Below are 20,574 nucleotides of genomic sequence, written 5' to 3'. Positions count from 1 at the left end.
TTTGGAGAAAATCTGAGATGTTTCTCTTGACAAAAGAAACACTGCAATGCCCTCTCTGAGGATCGAACTCAGGACCTTCAGATTATGAGACTGACGCGCTGCCTACTGCGCTAAGAAGGCTGCTTGAAACCGCTAACAAATGCGTCTACACACCATGAAGAGGGAAGGTAGCAAAAATGCTGTTCTCATGTTGGAATATCAATACACTTCGGTTGCCTCGCTGGATTAAAATCGTCTGCAGTTATAATGGTCAGAAGACTGCTCTTTCCCAGTGCTTAAACCCACACCCCATACATTTAGCCATGCAAAAGAAATCAGGGCATACCATTCACCTCTCTAAGAAAGATCGTGCCATTTTTTCCTCCACATAACTGAGAATGAAATGGACTAAAACCCAGAATTAACATGCCGCCCCTAGCCGTAGATGCATCTAGATCTCAACACTGTACATGCTAATGTAACATAGCTGTGTGTCCTGCAAAAAGAGCAGGGGTACCTTAAGTCATCTCACAAGATGTGGAAACAGCACTCAACCATATCCTTCTTTGATGTATCCTGAACCAGTTGCCTTGAATACTCTGGCTTTTTTCGATTGCATCTAGCTGTTGTGTGTGGGGAATTATTCATTCTAGAGTCAACCTTATTCCATAAAAAACGGTGCTAGAAAATCCAGCTGTAAATCATATGGAATTCCACACCTGACGCTTCCCATTCCAGTGTCATATGTGGTGAATGTACATTCAATAGAATTCCAGGTTTCCATGCGTGGAGCAAGGTCTCCCTCTACAGGATGTGGGGATGTAGCTCAGTGGTAGAGCGCATGCTTAGCATGTATGAGGCCCCGGGTTCAATCCCCGGCATCTCCAGCTTTTCGCCATGCTAATCTTGCCTTTTGACAGATAGCTAGGCTGGCATCATGAGTAAGGAAGTGAGATGTCATGCAGCTGGTGCCAGAACCCCACTTTCTTCGCCTTGCAAAACCTTTTGAAATGGGGCTATCTCATTTCCCGTGTTTATAGAAAAAAATAATCTTGCTTCCATAAGAAACCAAAGTGGTGATTTATCTTGGCATTCTTAGTATAGAAAACGGGCACAGCTGTCTTGGTCATTTATTTGAATTCTTCCTCTAAACCAGAGACTCTTACCAGAAGGTTTAAGAAAAACAGAATGTTTTCTTCATCCTAATCCCTTCTGAATGGTCCATTAATCTACTGGTTTTGCTTTTCCAGTTCCTTTCACAGAAGCATTAAAAATGCATGTTCTTCATGCTCCGTACGGAGTAATGACTCTCCTAACTTTCTGTCCTTTCCTTCATGTTCCCATGCTGTCATCCTTTTGCCAGAAATGCTTCCAAAGGGCTGTGGATTCCTCGGCCCCATGCCCTTTCAGGAAAACTCCTTTCTGTAGGATTTCTAATTCTAGGTCCCCTGCTTTCCTTCACGCCAGCACAGCACATTCAGGTAGGTAAGCAGTCCCCCTTTATGGTGATAAGATGTAGCTGAGAATGCACTCTAGGAAGTGGCAATTTGTAGAGCAAGCTGCAGGTCATATTCATGATTTTCAAGATTAGACTGCAGTACTCCCACCCCACTCCCGCCGCAACCATTATTGAAAGAAAGATGAATGCAGCATGGAAAGCTGTACTGCCTAATCCTCCGATAGCTCAGTTGGGAGAGCGGAGGACTGTAGTGGAGAAACAGAAATCCTTAGGTCACTGGTTCAAATCCGGCTCGGAGGAGTTTCCCCTTTTTTGTTTTCCATAGCTGCTTTCTCTCTTGTTAAAACATTATGTGCCCCTCTGATTGAGAAACATTTCCCTAGCTCCAAATAAATGCTAGGACAGAAGGGTAGACTTCTTCTGCTTTCCAATGAAATTGACCACATAGTCATTTCTGAGGGATGTTGGAAGAGAAATAAACAAGGACCTGCAGATCAGAATTCATTCCAAAGCCTTGACTAAATATATGAAGGCACTTGGAAGACTTCCAGTTTCATTGTACCAAGGTAGATGTTTCGGCAGCCGAACCAGCTAAAACTCACCTACAATGAGTGGCCATGGATATGAAAGAGGGAATCTACAAAGACACCAACTCCTTAAAACTGAGCAAGATGCAATGTGGAGGAATAGTTTACAGATTTGGAGAAAATCTGAGATGTTTCTCTTGACAAAAGAAACACTGCAATGCCCTCTCTGAGGATCGAACTCAGGACCTTCAGATTATGAGACTGACGCGCTGCCTACTGCGCTAAGAAGGCTGCTTGAAACCGCTAACAAATGCGTCTACACACCATGAAGAGGGAAGGTAGCAAAAATCCTGTTCTCATGTTGGAATATCAATACACTTCGGTTGCCTCGCTGGATTAAAATCGTCTGCAGTTATAATGGTCAGAAGACTGCTCTTTCCCAGTGCTTAAACCCACACCCCATACATTTAGCCATGCAAAAGAAATCAGGGCATACCATTCACCTCTCTAAGAAAGATCGTGCCATTTTTTCCTCCACATAACTGAGAATGAAATGGACTAAAACCCAGAATTAACATGCCGCCCCTAGCCGTAGATGCATCTAGATCTCAACACTGTACATGCTAATGTAACATAGCTGTGTGTCCTGCAAAAAGAGCAGGGGTACCTTAAGTCATCTCACAAGATGTGGAAACAGCACTCAACCATATCCTTCTTTGATGTATCCTGAACCAGTTGCCTTGAATACTCTGGCTTTTTTCGATTGCATCTAGCTGTTGTGTGTGGGGAATTATTCATTCTAGAGTCAACCTTATTCCATAAAAAACGGTGCTAGAAAATCCAGCTGTAAATCATATGGAATTCCACACCTGACGCTTCCCATTCCAGTGTCATATGTGGTGAATGTACATTCAATAGAATTCCAGGTTTCCATGCGTGGAGCAAGGTCTCCCTCTACAGGATGTGGGGATGTAGCTCAGTGGTAGAGCGCATGCTTAGCATGTATGAGGCCCCGGGTTCAATCCCCGGCATCTCCAGCTTTTCGCCATGCTAATCTTGCCTTTTGACAGATAGCTAGGCTGGCATCATGAGTAAGGAAGTGAGATGTCATGCAGCTGGTGCCAGAACCCCACTTTCTTCGCCTTGCAAAACCTTTTGAAATGGGGCTATCTCATTTCCCGTGTTTATAGAAAAAAATAATCTTGCTTCCATAAGAAACCAAAGTGGTGATTTATCTTGGCATTCTTAGTATAGAAAACGGGCACAGCTGTCTTGGTCATTTATTTGAATTCTTCCTCTAAACCAGAGACTCTTACCAGAAGGTTTAAGAAAAACAGAATGTTTTCTTCATCCTAATCCCTTCTGAATGGTCCATTAATCTACTGGTTTTGCTTTTCCAGTTCCTTTCACAGAAGCATTCAAAATGCATGTTCTTCATGCTCCGTACGGAGTAATGACTCTCCTAACTTTCTGTCCTTTCCTTCATGTTCCCATGCTGTCATCCTTTTGCCAGAAATGCTTCCAAAGGGCTGTGGATTCCTCGGCCCCATGCCCTTTCAGGAAAACTCCTTTCTGTAGGATTTCTAATTCTAGGTCCCCTGCTTTCCTTCACGCCAGCACAGCACATTCAGGTAGGTAAGCAGTCCCCCTTTATGGTGATAAGATGTATCTGAGAATGCACTCTAGGAAGTGGCAATTTGTAGAGCAAGCTGCAGGTCATATTCATGATTTTCAAGATTAGACTGCAGTACTCCCACCCCACTCCCGCCGCAACCATTATTGAAAGAAAGATGAATGCAGCATGGAAAGCTGTACTGCCTAATCCTCCGATAGCTCAGTTGGGAGAGCGGAGGACTGTAGTGGAGAAACAGAAATCCTTAGGTCGCTGGTTCAAATCCGGCTCGGAGGAGTTTCCCCTTTTTTGTTTTCCATAGCTGCTTTCTCTCTTGTTAAAACATTATGTGCCCCTCTGATTGAGAAACATTTCCCTAGCTCCAAATAAATGCTAGGACAGAAGGGTAGACTTCTTCTGCTTTCCAATGAAATTGACCACATAGTCATTTCTGAGGGATGTTGGAAGAGAAATAAACAAGGACCTGCAGATCAGAATTCATTCCAAAGCCTTGACTAAATATATGAAGGCACTTGGAAGACTTCCAGTTTCATTGTACCAAGGTAGATGTTTCGGCAGCCGAACCAGCTAAAACTCACCTACAATGAGTGGCCATGGATATGAAAGAGGGAATCTACAAAGACACCAACTCCTTAAAACTGAGCAAGATGCAATGTGGAGGAATAGTTTACAGATTTGGAGAAAATCTGAGATGTTTCTCTTGACAAAAGAAACACTGCAATGCCCTCTCTGAGGATCGAACTCAGGACCTTCAGATTATGAGACTGACGCGCTGCCTACTGCGCTAAGAAGGCTGCTTGAAACCGCTAACAAATGCGTCTACACACCATGAAGAGGGAAGGTAGCAAAAATGCTGTTCTCATGTTGGAATATCAATACACTTCGGTTGCCTCGCTGGATTAAAATCGTCTGCAGTTATAATGGTCAGAAGACTGCTCTTTCCCAGTGCTTAAACCCACACCCCATACATTTAGCCATGCAAAAGAAATCAGGGCATACCATTCACCTCTCTAAGAAAGATCGTGCCATTTTTTCCTCCACATAACTGAGAATGAAATGGACTAAAACCCAGAATTAACATGCCGCCCCTAGCCGTAGATGCATCTAGATCTCAACACTGTACATGCTAATGTAACATAGCTGTGTGTCCTGCAAAAAGAGCAGGGGTACCTTAAGTCATCTCACAAGATGTGGAAACAGCACTCAACCATATCCTTCTTTGATGTATCCTGAACCAGTTGCCTTGAATACTCTGGCTTTTTTCGATTGCATCTAGCTGTTGTGTGTGGGGAATTATTCATTCTAGAGTCAACCTTATTCCATAAAAAACGGTGCTAGAAAATCCAGCTGTAAATCATATGGAATTCCACACCTGACGCTTCCCATTCCAGTGTCATATGTGGTGAATGTACATTCAATAGAATTCCAGGTTTCCATGCGTGGAGCAAGGTCTCCCTCTACAGGATGTGGGGATGTAGCTCAGTGGTAGAGCGCATGCTTAGCATGTATGAGGCCCCGGGTTCAATCCCCGGCATCTCCAGCTTTTCGCCATGCTAATCTTGCCTTTTGACAGATAGCTAGGCTGGCATCATGAGTAAGGAAGTGAGATGTCATGCAGCTGGTGCCAGAACCCCACTTTCTTCGCCTTGCAAAACCTTTTGAAATGGGGCTATCTCATTTCCCGTGTTTATAGAAAAAAATAATCTTGCTTCCATAAGAAACCAAAGTGGTGATTTATCTTGGCATTCTTAGTATAGAAAACGGGCACAGCTGTCTTGGTCATTTATTTGAATTCTTCCTCTAAACCAGAGACTCTTACCAGAAGGTTTAAGAAAAACAGAATGTTTTCTTCATCCTAATCCCTTCTGAATGGTCCATTAATCTACTGGTTTTGCTTTTCCAGTTCCTTTCACAGAAGCATTAAAAATGCATGTTCTTCATGCTCCGTACGGAGTAATGACTCTCCTAACTTTCTGTCCTTTCCTTCATGTTCCCATGCTGTCATCCTTTTGCCAGAAATGCTTCCAAAGGGCTGTGGATTCCTCGGCCCCATGCCCTTTCAGGAAAACTCCTTTCTGTAGGATTTCTAATTCTAGGTCCCCTGCTTTCCTTCACGCCAGCACAGCACATTCAGGTAGGTAAGCAGTCCCCCTTTATGGTGATAAGATGTAGCTGAGAATGCACTCTAGGAAGTGGCAATTTGTAGAGCAAGCTGCAGGTCATATTCATGATTTTCAAGATTAGACTGCAGTACTCCCACCCCACTCCCGCCGCAACCATTATTGAAAGAAAGATGAATGCAGCATGGAAAGCTGTACTGCCTAATCCTCCGATAGCTCAGTTGGGAGAGCGGAGGACTGTAGTGGAGAAACAGAAATCCTTAGGTCACTGGTTCAAATCCGGCTCGGAGGAGTTTCCCCTTTTTTGTTTTCCATAGCTGCTTTCTCTCTTGTTAAAACATTATGTGCCCCTCTGATTGAGAAACATTTCCCTAGCTCCAAATAAATGCTAGGACAGAAGGGTAGACTTCTTCTGCTTTCCAATGAAATTGACCACATAGTCATTTCTGAGGGATGTTGGAAGAGAAATAAACAAGGACCTGCAGATCAGAATTCATTCCAAAGCCTTGACTAAATATATGAAGGCACTTGGAAGACTTCCAGTTTCATTGTACCAAGGTAGATGTTTCGGCAGCCGAACCAGCTAAAACTCACCTACAATGAGTGGCCATGGATATGAAAGAGGGAATCTACAAAGACACCAACTCCTTAAAACTGAGCAAGATGCAATGTGGAGGAATAGTTTACAGATTTGGAGAAAATCTGAGATGTTTCTCTTGACAAAAGAAACACTGCAATGCCCTCTCTGAGGATCGAACTCAGGACCTTCAGATTATGAGACTGACGCGCTGCCTACTGCGCTAAGAAGGCTGCTTGAAACCGCTAACAAATGCGTCTACACACCATGAAGAGGGAAGGTAGCAAAAATGCTGTTCTCATGTTGGAATATCAATACACTTCGGTTGCCTCGCTGGATTAAAATCGTCTGCAGTTATAATGGTCAGAAGACTGCTCTTTCCCAGTGCTTAAACCCACACCCCATACATTTAGCCATGCAAAAGAAATCAGGGCATACCATTCACCTCTCTAAGAAAGATCGTGCCATTTTTTCCTCCACATAACTGAGAATGAAATGGACTAAAACCCAGAATTAACATGCCGCCCCTAGCCGTAGATGCATCTAGATCTCAACACTGTACATGCTAATGTAACATAGCTGTGTGTCCTGCAAAAAGAGCAGGGGTACCTTAAGTCATCTCACAAGATGTGGAAACAGCACTCAACCATATCCTTCTTTGATGTATCCTGAACCAGTTGCCTTGAATACTCTGGCTTTTTTCGATTGCATCTAGCTGTTGTGTGTGGGGAATTATTCATTCTAGAGTCAACCTTATTCCATAAAAAACGGTGCTAGAAAATCCAGCTGTAAATCATATGGAATTCCACACCTGACGCTTCCCATTCCAGTGTCATATGTGGTGAATGTACATTCAATAGAATTCCAGGTTTCCATGCGTGGAGCAAGGTCTCCCTCTACAGGATGTGGGGATGTAGCTCAGTGGTAGAGCGCATGCTTAGCATGTATGAGGCCCCGGGTTCAATCCCCGGCATCTCCAGCTTTTCGCCATGCTAATCTTGCCTTTTGACAGATAGCTAGGCTGGCATCATGAGTAAGGAAGTGAGATGTCATGCAGCTGGTGCCAGAACCCCACTTTCTTCGCCTTGCAAAACCTTTTGAAATGGGGCTATCTCATTTCCCGTGTTTATAGAAAAAAATAATCTTGCTTCCATAAGAAACCAAAGTGGTGATTTATCTTGGCATTCTTAGTATAGAAAACGGGCACAGCTGTCTTGGTCATTTATTTGAATTCTTCCTCTAAACCAGAGACTCTTACCAGAAGGTTTAAGAAAAACAGAATGTTTTCTTCATCCTAATCCCTTCTGAATGGTCCATTAATCTACTGGTTTTGCTTTTCCAGTTCCTTTCACAGAAGCATTAAAAATGCATGTTCTTCATGCTCCGTACGGAGTAATGACTCTCCTAACTTTCTGTCCTTTCCTTCATGTTCCCATGCTGTCATCCTTTTGCCAGAAATGCTTCCAAAGGGCTGTGGATTCCTCGGCCCCATGCCCTTTCAGGAAAACTCCTTTCTGTAGGATTTCTAATTCTAGGTCCCCTGCTTTCCTTCACGCCAGCACAGCACATTCAGGTAGGTAAGCAGTCCCCCTTTATGGTGATAAGATGTAGCTGAGAATGCACTCTAGGAAGTGGCAATTTGTAGAGCAAGCTGCAGGTCATATTCATGATTTTCAAGATTAGACTGCAGTACTCCCACCCCACTCCCGCCGCAACCATTATTGAAAGAAAGATGAATGCAGCATGGAAAGCTGTACTGCCTAATCCTCCGATAGCTCAGTTGGGAGAGCGGAGGACTGTAGTGGAGAAACAGAAATCCTTAGGTCGCTGGTTCAAATCCGGCTCGGAGGAGTTTCCCCTTTTTTGTTTTCCATAGCTGCTTTCTCTCTTGTTAAAACATTATGTGCCCCTCTGATTGAGAAACATTTCCCTAGCTCCAAATAAATGCTAGGACAGAAGGGTAGACTTCTTCTGCTTTCCAATGAAATTGACCACATAGTCATTTCTGAGGGATGTTGGAAGAGAAATAAACAAGGACCTGCAGATCAGAATTCATTCCAAAGCCTTGACTAAATATATGAAGGCACTTGGAAGACTTCCAGTTTCATTGTACCAAGGTAGATGTTTCGGCAGCCGAACCAGCTAAAACTCACCTACAATGAGTGGCCATGGATATGAAAGAGGGAATCTACAAAGACACCAACTCCTTAAAACTGAGCAAGATGCAATGTGGAGGAATAGTTTACAGATTTGGAGAAAATCTGAGATGTTTCTCTTGACAAAAGAAACACTGCAATGCCCTCTCTGAGGATCGAACTCAGGACCTTCAGATTATGAGACTGACGCGCTGCCTACTGCGCTAAGAAGGCTGCTTGAAACCGCTAACAAATGCGTCTACACACCATGAAGAGGGAAGGTAGCAAAAATGCTGTTCTCATGTTGGAATATCAATACACTTCGGTTGCCTCGCTGGATTAAAATCGTCTGCAGTTATAATGGTCAGAAGACTGCTCTTTCCCAGTGCTTAAACCCACACCCCATACATTTAGCCATGCAAAAGAAATCAGGGCATACCATTCACCTCTCTAAGAAAGATCGTGCCATTTTTTCCTCCACATAACTGAGAATGAAATGGACTAAAACCCAGAATTAACATGCCGCCCCTAGCCGTAGATGCATCTAGATCTCAACACTGTACATGCTAATGTAACATAGCTGTGTGTCCTGCAAAAAGAGCAGGGGTACCTTAAGTCATCTCACAAGATGTGGAAACAGCACTCAACCATATCCTTCTTTGATGTATCCTGAACCAGTTGCCTTGAATACTCTGGCTTTTTTCGATTGCATCTAGCTGTTGTGTGTGGGGAATTATTCATTCTAGAGTCAACCTTATTCCATAAAAAACGGTGCTAGAAAATCCAGCTGTAAATCATATGGAATTCCACACCTGACGCTTCCCATTCCAGTGTCATATGTGGTGAATGTACATTCAATAGAATTCCAGGTTTCCATGCGTGGAGCAAGGTCTCCCTCTACAGGATGTGGGGATGTAGCTCAGTGGTAGAGCGCATGCTTAGCATGTATGAGGCCCCGGGTTCAATCCCCGGCATCACCAGCTTTTCGCCATGCTAATCTTGCCTTTTGACAGATAGCTAGGCTGGCATCATGAGTAAGGAAGTGAGATGTCATGCAGCTGGTGCCAGAACCCCACTTTCTTCGCCTTGCAAAACCTTTTGAAATGGGGCTATCTCATTTCCCGTGTTTATAGAAAAAAATAATCTTGCTTCCTTAAGAAACCAAAGTGGTGATTTATCTTGGCATTCTTAGTATAGAAAACGGGCACAGCTGTCTTGGTCATTTATTTGAATTCTTCCTCTAAACCAGAGACTCTTACCAGAAGGTTTAAGAAAAACAGAATGTTTTCTTCATCCTAATCCCTTCTGAATGGTCCATTAATCTACTGGTTTTGCTTTTCCAGTTCCTTTCACAGAAGCATTAAAAATGCATGTTCTTCATGCTCCGTACGGAGTAATGACTCTCCTAACTTTCTGTCCTTTCCTTCATGTTCCCATGCTGTCATCCTTTTGCCAGAAATGCTTCCAAAGGGCTGTGGATTCCTCGGCCCCATGCCCTTTCAGGAAAACTCCTTTCTGTAGGATTTCTAATTCTAGGTCCCCTGCTTTCCTTCACGCCAGCACAGCACATTCAGGTAGGTAAGCAGTCCCCCTTTATGGTGATAAGATGTAGCTGAGAATGCACTCTAGGAAGTGGCAATTTGTAGAGCAAGCTGCAGGTCATATTCATGATTTTCAAGATTAGACTGCAGTACTCCCACCCCACTCCCGCCGCAACCATTATTGAAAGAAAGATGAATGCAGCATGGAAAGCTGTACTGCCTAATCCTCCGATAGCTCAGTTGGGAGAGCGGAGGACTGTAGTGGAGAAACAGAAATCCTTAGGTCGCTGGTTCAAATCCGGCTCGGAGGAGTTTCCCCTTTTTTGTTTTCCATAGCTGCTTTCTCTCTTGTTAAAACATTATGTGCCCCTCTGATTGAGAAACATTTCCCTAGCTCCAAATAAATGCTAGGACAGAAGGGTAGACTTCTTCTGCTTTCCAATGAAATTGACCACATAGTCATTTCTGAGGGATGTTGGAAGAGAAATAAACAAGGACCTGCAGATCAGAATTCATTCCAAAGCCTTGACTAAATATATGAAGGCACTTGGAAGACTTCCAGTTTCATTGTACCAAGGTAGATGTTTCGGCAGCCGAACCAGCTAAAACTCACCTACAATGAGTGGCCATGGATATGAAAGAGGGAATCTACAAAGACACCAACTCCTTAAAACTGAGCAAGATGCAATGTGGAGGAATAGTTTACAGATTTGGAGAAAATCTGAGATGTTTCTCTTGACAAAAGAAACACTGCAATGCCCTCTCTGAGGATCGAACTCAGGACCTTCAGATTATGAGACTGACGCGCTGCCTACTGCGCTAAGAAGGCTGCTTGAAACCGCTAACAAATGCGTCTACACACCATGAAGAGGGAAGGTAGCAAAAATGCTGTTCTCATGTTGGAATATCAATACACTTCGGTTGCCTCGCTGGATTAAAATCGTCTGCAGTTATAATGGTCAGAAGACTGCTCTTTCCCAGTGCTTAAACCCACACCCCATACATTTAGCCATGCAAAAGAAATCAGGGCATACCATTCACCTCTCTAAGAAAGATCGTGCCATTTTTTCCTCCACATAACTGAGAATGAAATGGACTAAAACCCAGAATTAACATGCCGCCCCTAGCCGTAGATGCATCTAGATCTCAACACTGTACATGCTAATGTAACATAGCTGTGTGTCCTGCAAAAAGAGCAGGGGTACCTTAAGTCATCTCACAAGATGTGGAAACAGCACTCAACCATATCCTTCTTTGATGTATCCTGAACCAGTTGCCTTGAATACTCTGGCTTTTTTCGATTGCATCTAGCTGTTGTGTGTGGGGAATTATTCATTCTAGAGTCAACCTTATTCCATAAAAAACGGTGCTAGAAAATCCAGCTGTAAATCATATGGAATTCCACACCTGACGCTTCCCATTCCAGTGTCATATGTGGTGAATGTACATTCAATAGAATTCCAGGTTTCCATGCGTGGAGCAAGGTCTCCCTCTACAGGATGTGGGGATGTAGCTCAGTGGTAGAGCGCATGCTTAGCTTGTATGAGGCCCCGGGTTCAATCCCCGGCATCACCAGCTTTTCGCCATGCTAATCTTGCCTTTTGACAGATAGCTAGGCTGGCATCATGAGTAAGGAAGTGAGATGTCATGCAGCTGGTGCCAGAACCCCACTTTCTTCGCCTTGCAAAACCTTTTGAAATGGGGCTATCTCATTTCCCGTGTTTATAGAAAAAAATAATCTTGCTTCCTTAAGAAACCAAAGTGGTGATTTATCTTGGCATTCTTAGTATAGAAAACGGGCACAGCTGTCTTGGTCATTTATTTGAATTCTTCCTCTAAACCAGAGACTCTTACCAGAAGGTTTAAGAAAAACAGAATGTTTTCTTCATCCTAATCCCTTCTGAATGGTCCATTAATCTACTGGTTTTGCTTTTCCAGTTCCTTTCACAGAAGCATTCAAAATGCATGTTCTTCATGCTCCGTACGGAGTAATGACTCTCCTAACTTTCTGTCCTTTCCTTCATGTTCCCATGCTGTCATCCTTTTGCCAGAAATGCTTCCAAAGGGCTGTGGATTCCTCGGCCCCATGCCCTTTCAGGAAAACTCCTTTCTGTAGGATTTCTAATTCTAGGTCCCCTGCTTTCCTTCACGCCAGCACAGCACATTCAGGTAGGTAAGCAGTCCCCCTTTATGGTGATAAGATGTAGCTGAGAATGCACTCTAGGAAGTGGCAATTTGTAGAGCAAGCTGCAGGTCATATTCATGATTTTCAAGATTAGACTGCAGTACTCCCACCCCACTCCCGCCGCAACCATTATTGAAAGAAAGATGAATGCAGCATGGAAAGCTGTACTGCCTAATCCTCCGATAGCTCAGTTGGGAGAGCGGAGGACTGTAGTGGAGAAACAGAAATCCTTAGGTCGCTGGTTCAAATCCGGCTCGGAGGAGTTTCCCCTTTTTTGTTTTCCATAGCTGCTTTCTCTCTTGTTAAAACATTATGTGCCCCTCTGATTGAGAAACATTTCCCTAGCTCCAAATAAATGCTAGGACAGAAGGGTAGACTTCTTCTGCTTTCCAATGAAATTGACCACATAGTCATTTCTGAGGGATGTTGGAAGAGAAATAAACAAGGACCTGCAGATCAGAATTCATTCCAAAGCCTTGACTAAATATATGAAGGCACTTGGAAGACTTCCAGTTTCATTGTACCAAGGTAGATGTTTCGGCAGCCGAACCAGCTAAAACTCACCTACAATGAGTGGCCATGGATATGAAAGAGGGAATCTACAAAGACACCAACTCCTTAAAACTGAGCAAGATGCAATGTGGAGGAATAGTTTACAGATTTGGAGAAAATCTGAGATGTTTCTCTTGACAAAAGAAACACTGCAATGCCCTCTCTGAGGATCGAACTCAGGACCTTCAGATTATGAGACTGACGCGCTGCCTACTGCGCTAAGAAGGCTGCTTGAAACCGCTAACAAATGCGTCTACACACCATGAAGAGGGAAGGTAGCAAAAATCCTGTTCTCATGTTGGAATATCAATACACTTCGGTTGCCTCGCTGGATTAAAATCGTCTGCAGTTATAATGGTCAGAAGACTGCTCTTTCCCAGTGCTTAAACCCACACCCCATACATTTAGCCATGCAAAAGAAATCAGGGCATACCATTCACCTCTCTAAGAAAGATCGTGCCATTTTTTCCTCCACATAACTGAGAATGAAATGGACTAAAACCCAGAATTAACATGCCGCCCCTAGCCGTAGATGCATCTAGATCTCAACACTGTACATGCTAATGTAACATAGCTGTGTGTCCTGCAAAAAGAGCAGGGGTACCTTAAGTCATCTCACAAGATGTGGAAACAGCACTCAACCATATCCTTCTTTGATGTATCCTGAACCAGTTGCCTTGAATACTCTGGCTTTTTTCGATTGCATCTAGCTGTTGTGTGTGGGGAATTATTCATTCTAGAGTCAACCTTATTCCATAAAAAACGGTGCTAGAAAATCCAGCTGTAAATCATATGGAATTCCACACCTGACGCTTCCCATTCCAGTGTCATATGTGGTGAATGTACATTCAATAGAATTCCAGGTTTCCATGCGTGGAGCAAGGTCTCCCTCTACAGGATGTGGGGATGTAGCTCAGTGGTAGAGCGCATGCTTAGCATGTATGAGGCCCCGGGTTCAATCCCCGGCATCTCCAGCTTTTCGCCATGCTAATCTTGCCTTTTGACAGATAGCTAGGCTGGCATCATGAGTAAGGAAGTGAGATGTCATGCAGCTGGTGCCAGAACCCCACTTTCTTCGCCTTGCAAAACCTTTTGAAATGGGGCTATCTCATTTCCCGTGTTTATAGAAAAAAATAATCTTGCTTCCATAAGAAACCAAAGTGGTGATTTATCTTGGCATTCTTAGTATAGAAAACGGGCACAGCTGTCTTGGTCATTTATTTGAATTCTTCCTCTAAACCAGAGACTCTTACCAGAAGGTTTAAGAAAAACAGAATGTTTTCTTCATCCTAATCCCTTCTGAATGGTCCATTAATCTACTGGTTTTGCTTTTCCAGTTCCTTTCACAGAAGCATTCAAAATGCATGTTCTTCATGCTCCGTACGGAGTAATGACTCTCCTAACTTTCTGTCCTTTCCTTCATGTTCCCATGCTGTCATCCTTTTGCCAGAAATGCTTCCAAAGGGCTGTGGATTCCTCGGCCCCATGCCCTTTCAGGAAAACTCCTTTCTGTAGGATTTCTAATTCTAGGTCCCCTGCTTTCCTTCACGCCAGCACAGCACATTCAGGTAGGTAAGCAGTCCCCCTTTATGGTGATAAGATGTATCTGAGAATGCACTCTAGGAAGTGGCAATTTGTAGAGCAAGCTGCAGGTCATATTCATGATTTTCAAGATTAGACTGCAGTACTCCCACCCCACTCCCGCCGCAACCATTATTGAAAGAAAGATGAATGCAGCATGGAAAGCTGTACTGCCTAATCCTCCGATAGCTCAGTTGGGAGAGCGGAGGACTGTAGTGGAGAAACAGAAATCCTTAGGTCGCTGGTTCAAATCCGGCTCGGAGGAGTTTCCCCTTTTTTGTTTTCCATAGCTGCTTTCTCTCTTGTTAAAACATTATGTGCCCCTCTGATTGAGAAACATTTCCCTAGCTCCAAATAAATGCTAGGACAGAAGGGTAGACTTCTTCTGCTTTCCAATGAAATTGACCACATAGTCATTTCTGAGGGATGTTGGAAGAGAAATAAACAAGGACCTGCAGATCAGAATTCATTCCAAAGCCTTGACTAAATATATGAAGGCACTTGGAAGACTTCCAGTTTCATTGTACCAAGGTAGATGTTTCGGCAGCCGAACCAGCTAAAACTCACCTACAATGAGTGGCCATGGATATGAAAGAGGGAATCTACAAAGACACCAACTCCTTAAAACTGAGCAAGATGCAATGTGGAGGAATAGTTTACAGATTTGGAGAAAATCTGAGATGTTTCTCTTGACAAAAGAAACACTGCAATGCCCTCTCTGAGGATCGAACTCAGGACCTTCAGATTATGAGACTGACGCGCTGCCTACTGCGCTAAGAAGGCTGCTTGAAACCGCTAACAAATGCGTCTACACACCATGAAGAGGGAAGGTAGCAAAAATGCTGTTCTCATGTTGGAATATCAATACACTTCGGTTGCCTCGCTGGATTAAAATCGTCTGCAGTTATAATGGTCAGAAGACTGCTCTTTCCCAGTGCTTAAACCCACACCCCATACATTTAGCCATGCAAAAGAAATCAGGGCATACCATTCACCTCTCTAAGAAAGATCGTGCCATTTTTTCCTCCACATAACTGAGAATGAAATGGACTAAAACCCAGAATTAACATGCCGCCCCTAGCCGTAGATGCATCTAGATCTCAACACTGTACATGCTAATGTAACATAGCTGTGTGTCCTGCAAAAAGAGCAGGGGTACCTTAAGTCATCTCACAAGATGTGGAAACAGCACTCAACCATATCCTTCTTTGATGTATCCTGAACCAGTTGCCTTGAATACTCTGGCTTTTTTCGATTGCATCTAGCTGTTGTGTGTGGGGAATTATTCATTCTAGAGTCAACCTTATTCCATAAAAAACGGTGCTAGAAAATCCAGCTGTAAATCATATGGAATTCCACACCTGACGCTTCCCATTCCAGTGTCATATGTGGTGAATGTACATTCAATAGAATTCCAGGTTTCCATGCGTGGAGCAAGGTCTCCCTCTACAGGATGTGGGGATGTAGCTCAGTGGTAGAGCGCATGCTTAGCATGTATGAGGCCCCGGGTTCAATCCCCGGCATCTCCAGCTTTTCGCCATGCTAATCTTGCCTTTTGACAGATAGCTAGGCTGGCATCATGAGTAAGGAAGTGAGATGTCATGCAGCTGGTGCCAGAACCCCACTTTCTTCGCCTTGCAAAACCTTTTGAAATGGGGCTATCTCATTTCCCGTGTTTATAGAAAAAAATAATCTTGCTTCCATAAGAAACCAAAGTGGTGATTTATCTTGGCATTCTTAGTATAGAAAACGGGCACAGCTGTCTTGGTCATTTATTTGAATTCTTCCTCTAAACCAGAGACTCTTACCAGAAGGTTTAAGAAAAACAGAATGTTTTCTTCATCCTAATCCCTTCTGAATGGTCCATTAATCTACTGGTTTTGCTTTTCCAGTTCCTTTCACAGAAGCATTAAAAATGCATGTTCTTCATGCTCCGTACGGAGTAATGACTCTCCTAACTTTCTGTCCTTTCCTTCATGTTCCCATGCTGTCATCCTTTTGCCAGAAATGCTTCCAAAGGGCTGTGGATTCCTCGGCCCCATGCCCTTTCAGGAAAACTCCTTTCTGTAGGATTTCTAATTCTAGGTCCCCTGCTTTCCTTCACGCCAGCACAGCACATTCAGGTAGGTAAGCAGTCCCCCTTTATGGTGATAAGATGTAGCTGAGAATGCACTCTAGGAAGTGGCAATTTGTAGAGCAAGCTGCAGGTCATATTCATGATTTTCAAGATTAGACTGCAGTACTCCCACCCCACTCCCGCCGCAACCATTATTGAAAGAAAGATGAATGCAGCATGGAAAGCTGTACTGCCTAATCCTCCGATAGCTCAGTTGGGAGAGCGGAGGACTGTAGTGGAGAAACAGAAATCCTTAGGTCGCTGGTTCAAATCCGGCTCGGAGGAGTTTCCCCTTTTTTGTTTTCCATAGCTGCTTTCTCTCTTGTTAAAACATTATGTGCCCCTCTGATTGAGAAACATTTCCCTAGCTCCAAATAAATGCTAGGACAGAAGGGTAGACTTCTTCTGCTTTCCAATGAAATTGACCACATAGTCATTTCTGAGGGATGTTGGAAGAGAAATAAACAAGGACCTGCAGATCAGAATTCATTCCAAAGCCTTGACTAAATATATGAAGGCACTTGGAAGACTTCCAGTTTCATTGTACCAAGGTAGATGTTTCGGCAGCCGAACCAGCTAAAACTCACCTACAATGAGTGGCCATGGATATGAAAGAGGGAATCTACAAAGACACCAACTCCTTAAAACTGAGCAAGATGCAATGTGGAGGAATAGTTTACAGATTTGGAGAAAATCTGAGATGTTTCTCTTGACAAAAGAAACACTGCAATGCCCTCTCTGAGGATCGAACTCAGGACCTTCAGATTATGAGACTGACGCGCTGCCTACTGCGCTAAGAAGGCTGCTTGAAACCGCTAACAAATGCGTCTACACACCATGAAGAGGGAAGGTAGCAAAAATGCTGTTCTCATGTTGGAATATCAATACACTTCGGTTGCCTCGCTGGATTAAAATCGTCTGCAGTTATAATGGTCAGAAGACTGCTCTTTCCCAGTGCTTAAACCCACACCCCATACATTTAGCCATGCAAAAGAAATCAGGGCATACCATTCACCTCTCTAAGAAAGATCGTGCCATTTTTTCCTCCACATAACTGAGAATGAAATGGACTAAAACCCAGAATTAACATGCCGCCCCTAGCCGTAGATGCATCTAGATCTCAACACTGTACATGCTAATGTAACATAGCTGTGTGTCCTGCAAAAAGAGCAGGGGTACCTTAAGTCATCTCACAAGATGTGGAAACAGCACTCAACCATATCCTTCTTTGATGTATCCTGAACCAGTTGCCTTGAATACTCTGGCTTTTTTCGATTGCATCTAGCTGTTGTGTGTGGGGAATTATTCATTCTAGAGTCAACCTTATTCCATAAAAAACGGTGCTAGAAAATCCAGCTGTAAATCATATGGAATTCCACACCTGACGCTTCCCATTCCAGTGTCATATGTGGTGAATGTACATTCAATAGAATTCCAGGTTTCCATGCGTGGAGCAAGGTCTCCCTCTACAGGATGTGGGGATGTAGCTCAGTGGTAGAGCGCATGCTTAGCATGTATGAGGCCCCGGGTTCAATCCCCGGCATCTCCAGCTTTTCGCCATGCTAATCTTGCCTTTTGACAGATAGCTAGGCTGGCATCATGAGTAAGGAAGTGAGATGTCATGCAGCTGGTGCCAGAACCCCACTTTCTTCGCCTTGCAAAACCTTTTGAAATGGGGCTATCTCATTTCCCGTGTTTATAGAAAAAAATAATCTTGCTTCCATAAGAAACCAAAGTGGTGATTTATCTTGGCATTCTTAGTATAGAAAACGGGCACAGCTGTCTTGGTCATTTATTTGAATTCTTCCTCTAAACCAGAGACTCTTACCAGAAGGTTTAAGAAAAACAGAATGTTTTCTTCATCCTAATCCCTTCTGAATGGTCCATTAATCTACTGGTTTTGCTTTTCCAGTTCCTTTCACAGAAGCATTCAAAATGCATGTTCTTCATGCTCCGTACGGAGTAATGACTCTCCTAACTTTCTGTCCTTTCCTTCATGTTCCCATGCTGTCATCCTTTTGCCAGAAATGCTTCCAAAGGGCTGTGGATTCCTCGGCCCCATGCCCTTTCAGGAAAACTCCTTTCTGTAGGATTTCTAATTCTAGGTCCCCTGCTTTCCTTCACGCCAGCACAGCACATTCAGGTAGGTAAGCAGTCCCCCTTTATGGTGATAAGATGTAGCTGAGAATGCACTCTAGGAAGTGGCAATTTGTAGAGCAAGCTGCAGGTCATATTCATGATTTTCAAGATTAGACTGCAGTACTCCCACCCCACTCCCGCCGCAACCATTATTGAAAGAAAGATGAATGCAGCATGGAAAGCTGTACTGCCTAATCCTCCGATAGCTCAGTTGGGAGAGCGGAGGACTGTAGTGGAGAAACAGAAATCCTTAGGTCGCTGGTTCAAATCCGGCTCGGAGGAGTTTCCCCTTTTTTGTTTTCCATAGCTGCTTTCTCTCTTGTTAAAACATTATGTGCCCCTCTGATTGAGAAACATTTCCCTAGCTCCAAATAAATGCTAGGACAGAAGGGTAGACTTCTTCTGCTTTCCAATGAAATTGACCACATAGTCATTTCTGAGGGATGTTGGAAGAGAAATAAACAAGGACCTGCAGATCAGAATTCATTCCAAAGCCTTGACTAAATATATGAAGGCACTTGGAAGACTTCCAGTTTCATTGTACCAAGGTAGATGTTTCGGCAGCCGAACCAGCTAAAACTCACCTACAATGAGTGGCCATGGATATGAAAGAGGGAATCTACAAAGACACCAACTCCTTAAAACTGAGCAAGATGCAATGTGGAGGAATAGTTTACAGATTTGGAGAAAATCTGAGATGTTTCTCTTGACAAAAGAAACACTGCAATGCCCTCTCTGAGGATGGAACTCAGGACCTTCAGATTATGAGACTGACGCGCTGCCTACTGCGCTAAGAAGGCTGCTTGAAACCGCTAACAAATGCGTCTACACACCATGAAGAGGGAAGGTAGCAAAAATGCTGTTCTCATGTTGGAATATCAATACACTTCGGTTGCCTCGCTGGATTAAAATCGTCTGCAGTTATAATGGTCAGAAGACTGCTCTTTCCCAGTGCTTAAACCCACACCCCATACATTTAGCCATGCAAAAGAAATCAGGGCATACCATTCACCTCTCTAAGAAAGATCGTGCCATTTTTTCCTCCACATAACTGAGAATGAAATGGACTAAAACCCAGAATTAACATGCCGCCCCTAGCCGTAGATGCATCTAGATCTCAACACTTTACATGCTAATGTAACATAGCTGTGTGTCCTGCAAAAAGAGCAGGGGTACCTTAAGTCATCTCACAAGATGTGGAAACAGCACTCAACCATATCCTTCTTTGATGTATCCTGAACCAGTTGCCTTGAATACTCTGGCTTTTTTCGATTGCATCTAGCTGTTGTGTGTGGGGAATTATTCATTCTAGAGTCAACCTTATTCCATAAAAAACGGTGCTAGAAAATCCAGCTGTAAATCATATGGAATTCCACACCTGACGCTTCCCATTCCAGTGTCATATGTGGTGAATGTACATTCAATAGAATTCCAGGTTTCCATGCGTGGAGCAAGGTCTCCCTCTACAGGATGTGGGGATGTAGCTCAGTGGTAGAGCGCATGCTTAGCATGTATGAGGCCCCGGGTTCAATCCCCGGCATCTCCAGCTTTTCGCCATGCTAATCTTGCCTTTTGACAGATAGCTAGGCTGGCATCATGAGTAAGGAAGTGAGATGTCATGCAGCTGGTGCCAGAACCCCACTTTCTTCGCCTTGCAAAACCTTTTGAAATGGGGCTATCTCATTTCCCGTGTTTATAGAAAAAAATAATCTTGCTTCCATAAGAAACCAAAGTGGTGATTTATCTTGGCATTCTTAGTATAGAAAACGGGCACAGCTGTCTTGGTCATTTATTTGAATTCTTCCTCTAAACCAGAGACTCTTACCAGAAGGTTTAAGAAAAACAGAATGTTTTCTTCATCCTAATCCCTTCTGAATGGTCCATTAATCTACTGGTTTTGCTTTTCCAGTTCCTTTCACAGAAGCATTAAAAATGCATGTTCTTCATGCTCCGTACGGAGTAATGACTCTCCTAACTTTCTGTCCTTTCCTTCATGTTCCCATGCTGTCATCCTTTTGCCAGAAATGCTT

The 20,574-nt window shown here is 43.5% G+C and overlaps 26 non-coding genes across 26 annotated transcripts; 16 read left to right on the top strand and 10 right to left on the bottom strand.

Moving 5' to 3' along the window:
* Positions 1-47: 47 nt before the first annotated feature.
* Positions 48-120, bottom strand: TRNAM-CAU (transfer RNA methionine (anticodon CAU)). The gene has a single exon. It is a non-coding gene; the product is annotated as a tRNA-Met (tRNA).
* A 674-nt stretch (positions 121-794) lies between these two features.
* TRNAA-AGC (transfer RNA alanine (anticodon AGC)) lies at positions 795-866 on the top strand. The gene has a single exon. It is a non-coding gene; the product is annotated as a tRNA-Ala (tRNA).
* Positions 867-2,183: 1,317 nt separating this feature from the next.
* On the bottom strand, positions 2,184-2,256 carry TRNAM-CAU (transfer RNA methionine (anticodon CAU)). Its single transcript has one exon. It is a non-coding gene; the product is annotated as a tRNA-Met (tRNA).
* Positions 2,257-2,930: 674 nt separating this feature from the next.
* TRNAA-AGC (transfer RNA alanine (anticodon AGC)) lies at positions 2,931-3,002 on the top strand. Its single transcript has one exon. It is a non-coding gene; the product is annotated as a tRNA-Ala (tRNA).
* Positions 3,003-3,788: 786 nt separating this feature from the next.
* On the top strand, positions 3,789-3,874 carry TRNAY-GUA (transfer RNA tyrosine (anticodon GUA)). The gene is given in 2 exon segments: positions 3,789-3,825; positions 3,839-3,874. It is a non-coding gene; the product is annotated as a tRNA-Tyr (tRNA).
* Positions 3,875-4,319: 445 nt separating this feature from the next.
* TRNAM-CAU (transfer RNA methionine (anticodon CAU)) lies at positions 4,320-4,392 on the bottom strand. Its single transcript has one exon. It is a non-coding gene; the product is annotated as a tRNA-Met (tRNA).
* A 674-nt stretch (positions 4,393-5,066) lies between these two features.
* TRNAA-AGC (transfer RNA alanine (anticodon AGC)) lies at positions 5,067-5,138 on the top strand. Its single transcript has one exon. It is a non-coding gene; the product is annotated as a tRNA-Ala (tRNA).
* A 1,317-nt stretch (positions 5,139-6,455) lies between these two features.
* TRNAM-CAU (transfer RNA methionine (anticodon CAU)) lies at positions 6,456-6,528 on the bottom strand. Its single transcript has one exon. It is a non-coding gene; the product is annotated as a tRNA-Met (tRNA).
* A 674-nt stretch (positions 6,529-7,202) lies between these two features.
* TRNAA-AGC (transfer RNA alanine (anticodon AGC)) lies at positions 7,203-7,274 on the top strand. Its single transcript has one exon. It is a non-coding gene; the product is annotated as a tRNA-Ala (tRNA).
* A 786-nt stretch (positions 7,275-8,060) lies between these two features.
* Positions 8,061-8,146, top strand: TRNAY-GUA (transfer RNA tyrosine (anticodon GUA)). Its single transcript is given in 2 exon segments — positions 8,061-8,097; positions 8,111-8,146. It is a non-coding gene; the product is annotated as a tRNA-Tyr (tRNA).
* Positions 8,147-8,591: 445 nt separating this feature from the next.
* Positions 8,592-8,664, bottom strand: TRNAM-CAU (transfer RNA methionine (anticodon CAU)). The gene has a single exon. It is a non-coding gene; the product is annotated as a tRNA-Met (tRNA).
* A 674-nt stretch (positions 8,665-9,338) lies between these two features.
* TRNAA-AGC (transfer RNA alanine (anticodon AGC)) lies at positions 9,339-9,410 on the top strand. Its single transcript has one exon. It is a non-coding gene; the product is annotated as a tRNA-Ala (tRNA).
* Positions 9,411-10,196: 786 nt separating this feature from the next.
* On the top strand, positions 10,197-10,282 carry TRNAY-GUA (transfer RNA tyrosine (anticodon GUA)). The gene is given in 2 exon segments: positions 10,197-10,233; positions 10,247-10,282. It is a non-coding gene; the product is annotated as a tRNA-Tyr (tRNA).
* A 445-nt stretch (positions 10,283-10,727) lies between these two features.
* Positions 10,728-10,800, bottom strand: TRNAM-CAU (transfer RNA methionine (anticodon CAU)). Its single transcript has one exon. It is a non-coding gene; the product is annotated as a tRNA-Met (tRNA).
* Positions 10,801-12,332: 1,532 nt separating this feature from the next.
* Positions 12,333-12,418, top strand: TRNAY-GUA (transfer RNA tyrosine (anticodon GUA)). Its single transcript is given in 2 exon segments — positions 12,333-12,369; positions 12,383-12,418. It is a non-coding gene; the product is annotated as a tRNA-Tyr (tRNA).
* A 445-nt stretch (positions 12,419-12,863) lies between these two features.
* On the bottom strand, positions 12,864-12,936 carry TRNAM-CAU (transfer RNA methionine (anticodon CAU)). Its single transcript has one exon. It is a non-coding gene; the product is annotated as a tRNA-Met (tRNA).
* Positions 12,937-13,610: 674 nt separating this feature from the next.
* Positions 13,611-13,682, top strand: TRNAA-AGC (transfer RNA alanine (anticodon AGC)). The gene has a single exon. It is a non-coding gene; the product is annotated as a tRNA-Ala (tRNA).
* Positions 13,683-14,468: 786 nt separating this feature from the next.
* Positions 14,469-14,554, top strand: TRNAY-GUA (transfer RNA tyrosine (anticodon GUA)). Its single transcript is given in 2 exon segments — positions 14,469-14,505; positions 14,519-14,554. It is a non-coding gene; the product is annotated as a tRNA-Tyr (tRNA).
* Positions 14,555-14,999: 445 nt separating this feature from the next.
* Positions 15,000-15,072, bottom strand: TRNAM-CAU (transfer RNA methionine (anticodon CAU)). Its single transcript has one exon. It is a non-coding gene; the product is annotated as a tRNA-Met (tRNA).
* A 674-nt stretch (positions 15,073-15,746) lies between these two features.
* Positions 15,747-15,818, top strand: TRNAA-AGC (transfer RNA alanine (anticodon AGC)). The gene has a single exon. It is a non-coding gene; the product is annotated as a tRNA-Ala (tRNA).
* Positions 15,819-16,604: 786 nt separating this feature from the next.
* Positions 16,605-16,690, top strand: TRNAY-GUA (transfer RNA tyrosine (anticodon GUA)). The gene is given in 2 exon segments: positions 16,605-16,641; positions 16,655-16,690. It is a non-coding gene; the product is annotated as a tRNA-Tyr (tRNA).
* A 445-nt stretch (positions 16,691-17,135) lies between these two features.
* Positions 17,136-17,208, bottom strand: TRNAM-CAU (transfer RNA methionine (anticodon CAU)). Its single transcript has one exon. It is a non-coding gene; the product is annotated as a tRNA-Met (tRNA).
* Positions 17,209-17,882: 674 nt separating this feature from the next.
* On the top strand, positions 17,883-17,954 carry TRNAA-AGC (transfer RNA alanine (anticodon AGC)). Its single transcript has one exon. It is a non-coding gene; the product is annotated as a tRNA-Ala (tRNA).
* Positions 17,955-18,740: 786 nt separating this feature from the next.
* TRNAY-GUA (transfer RNA tyrosine (anticodon GUA)) lies at positions 18,741-18,826 on the top strand. The gene is given in 2 exon segments: positions 18,741-18,777; positions 18,791-18,826. It is a non-coding gene; the product is annotated as a tRNA-Tyr (tRNA).
* Positions 18,827-19,271: 445 nt separating this feature from the next.
* Positions 19,272-19,344, bottom strand: TRNAM-CAU (transfer RNA methionine (anticodon CAU)). The gene has a single exon. It is a non-coding gene; the product is annotated as a tRNA-Met (tRNA).
* A 674-nt stretch (positions 19,345-20,018) lies between these two features.
* Positions 20,019-20,090, top strand: TRNAA-AGC (transfer RNA alanine (anticodon AGC)). The gene has a single exon. It is a non-coding gene; the product is annotated as a tRNA-Ala (tRNA).
* Positions 20,091-20,574: the final 484 nt, after the last annotated feature.

The sequence above is a fragment of the Pleurodeles waltl genome, unplaced genomic scaffold (assembly GCF_031143425.1).
Source record: "Pleurodeles waltl isolate 20211129_DDA unplaced genomic scaffold, aPleWal1.hap1.20221129 scaffold_107, whole genome shotgun sequence".
Taxonomy (NCBI): Eukaryota; Metazoa; Chordata; class Amphibia; order Caudata; family Salamandridae; genus Pleurodeles; species Pleurodeles waltl.
The sequence above is the reverse complement of the archived record's forward strand: the minus strand, read 5'-3'. Positions and strand labels throughout refer to the sequence as shown.